This window comes from Boleophthalmus pectinirostris, unplaced genomic scaffold (assembly GCF_026225935.1).
Source record: "Boleophthalmus pectinirostris isolate CB_2022bp ecotype Guang Dong unplaced genomic scaffold, ASM2622593v1 HiC_scaffold_7, whole genome shotgun sequence".
Classification (NCBI taxonomy): domain Eukaryota; kingdom Metazoa; phylum Chordata; class Actinopteri; order Gobiiformes; family Gobiidae; genus Boleophthalmus; species Boleophthalmus pectinirostris.
This window is the reverse complement of record NW_026571473.1, coordinates 40992590-40995490: the sequence shown is the minus strand read 5'-3', so window position 1 is coordinate 40995490 and position 2901 is coordinate 40992590.

Genomic DNA, 2901 nt, shown 5'->3' with positions numbered 1-2901 from the left:
TGGTGAGCGTGTTTTGGTCGTTTGTAAAGTGCGTTTTGTTCATTTGTTGAGCGTGTTTTTGGTCGTTTGTTGAGCGTGTTTTGGTCGTTTGTTGAGTGTGTTTTTGGTCGTTTGTTGAGCGTGTTTTTGGTCATTTGTTGAGTGTGTTTTTGGTCTTTTGTTGAACGTGTTTTTGGTCGTTTGTTGAATGTGTTTTTGGTCGTTTGTTGAGCTTGTTCTGTTCGTTTGTTGAGCGAGTTTGTGGTCATTTGTTGAGCAGGTTTTTGGTCGTTTGGTGAGAACGTTTTTGGTCTTTTGTTGAACGCGTTTTTGGTCGTTTGTGGAGCTGGTTTTTGGTCATTTGTTGTTGAGCACGTTTTGGTCGTTTGTTGAGCGAGTTTTGGTCGTTTGTTGAGTGTGGTTTTGGTCGTTTGTGGAGCTGGTTTTTGGTCGTTTGTTGAGCACATTTTGTCCACTTGGTGAGCGTGTTTTTGTTGGTTTGTTGAGCATGTTTTGGTCATTTGGTGAGGGCGTTTTGGTCGTTTGGTGATCGTGTTTTGTCCGTTTGTTGAGCTGGTTTTGTTCCTTTGGTTTGGTGATCGTGTTTTGTCTGTTTGTTCATCGTGTTTTGTCCGTTTGTTGAGCTGGTTTTGTCCGTGTGGTTTGGTGAGCGTGCGGCTGTTTTTGGCCCACACCGACTCGGGCTTTAATCAGGTCAGACCCGATCAGGCTTTTATCGATCGGACACCAGACACAGCACCAGAACATCACTCACCGCCGATCCATAACCCGCCGGCTCCCAGATCCGTAACTCCTTCGGCGCCGGAGCCGGAGGAGCCGCATCTAAAAATAACCCTCCGATCAGAAAAAAGTCCCGGGATTCACACGGATGTGGATTTGGCTCGTTCCTGCTCGAGTTTCCTGTGTGATCGTCACCACGGCGACGGCGATGTCACTCTGCCCCGGGTCAAACGGGACAAGTCCAAAACCCACACTGCACTTCCAACTTTTTTTTTTTTTTTTTTTTTTTGAGTCTGATAAAAACACCTGTAACCGAGTAAATTCAAGAGAGCTACTTTTAATGCAACACTGCGGGACATTCAGGCCGAGTAATGACATCTCCATGGAGACGAACGTGGCAGATCCCGGTGGAAAAGTTACACAGTGAAGCCTTAATTCTGAGCTCGTTTCAGTTTAATTTAAAGTCTATTTAACGTCGTTTTAACCAAAAAAAGAAATAAACTAAAATAATAAAAGCAGTTTTCATTTTAGATTTTTTTATTGCATTGGTAAACAGAAAAACGTGCGTCGTTACTGTGAGGAGGCTCGCATCTCCACACACCTGACTCGTGTTTGGTCTGGAGGAGGGATTCTTTCGGCTTGTTTCTATGGAAATATGTAACAGTCTGTAACAGGGACGAGCGAGGAAGTTTCATTAATCGATCGTCGGGAGAATTAATGATCGATTAATCGTGAATGTTTTTATATTAAAACGATCATCATCATTATTATTATTATTATCTGCACTAGTCTGGGTCACGAGGGCTGTGGCTCTGTGGGGTCTGCGTGTTCTCCCTGTGCGTGTGTGTAGTGACAGTGGACTCTGTGGAGTTTGCGTGTTCTTCTTGTGTGTTGGTGTTGAGACAGATGGGTTTATGAAGTCTGCATGTTCTCTGCGTGCATCCATGTTGTGACAGTGGAGTCTGAATGTTCTCTCTGTGCGTCTGTTGTTGTTATAGTGAGCTTTCTGGAGTTGCTTGTTCTCCCTGTGTGTCCGTGTTGACACTCTGGAGTTTGCATGTTCTCTGTGTGCATCTATGTCATGACAGAGGACAGTGTGTGGAGTTTGCGTGTTCTCCCTGTGTGTCCGTGTTGCGACAGTGGAGTTTGAATGTTCTCTGTGTGCATGTGTGTTGTGACAGTGTGCTTTGTGTGGAGTTGCATGTTCTCTCTGTGCGTCTGTCTTGTTATAGTGGGCTGTGTGGAGTTTGCGTGTTCTCCCTGTGCGTCCGTGTTGCTACAGTGGAGTTTGAATGTTCTCTGTGTGCATGTGTGTATGACAGTGTGCTCTGTGTGGCGTTTGCGTGTTCTCCCTGTGCGTGTGTGTAGTGACAGTGTGCTTTGTGTGGCGTTTGCGTGTTCTCCCTGTGCGTGTGTGTTATGACAGTGTGCTCTGTGTGTGTGTGGCGTTTGTGTGTTCTCCCTGTGCGTGTGTGTAGTGACAGTGTGCTCTGTGTGGCGTTTGCGTGTTCTCCCTGTGCGTGTGTGTAGTGACAGTGTGCTCTGTGTGGCGTTTGCGTGTTTTCTCTGTGCGTTCGTGTAGCGACAGAGGGCTTTGTGGAGTTGCATGTTCTCCCTGTGCGTGTGTGTAGTGACAGTGTGCTCTGTGTGGCGTTTGCGTGTTCTCCCTGTGCGTGTGTGTAGTGACAGTGTGCTTGTGTGGCGTTTGCGTGTTCTCTCTGTGCGTGTGTGTTATGACAGTGGCGTTTGCGTGTTCTCCCTGTGCGTGTGTGTAGTGACAGTGTGCTCTGTGTGGCGTTTGCGTGTTCTCCCTGTGCGTGTGTGTAGTGACAGTGTGCTCTGTGTGGCGTTTGCGTGTTCTCCCTGTGCGTGTGTGTAGTGACAGTGTGCTCTGTGTGGCGTTTGCGTGTTCTCCCTGTGCGTGTGTGTAGTGACAGTGTGCTCTGTGTGGCGTTTGCGTGTTCTCCCTGTGCGTGTGTGTAGTGACAGTGTGCTCTGTGTGGCGTTTGCGTGTTCTCCCTGTGCGTGTGTGTGTGTAGTGACAGTGTGCTCTGTGTGGCGTTTGTGTGTTCTCCCTGTGCGTGTGTGTAGTGACAGTGTGCTCTGTGTGGCGTTTTGCGTGTTCTCCCCTGTGCGTGTGTGTAGTGACAGTGTGCTCTGTGTGGCGTTTGCGTGTTCTCC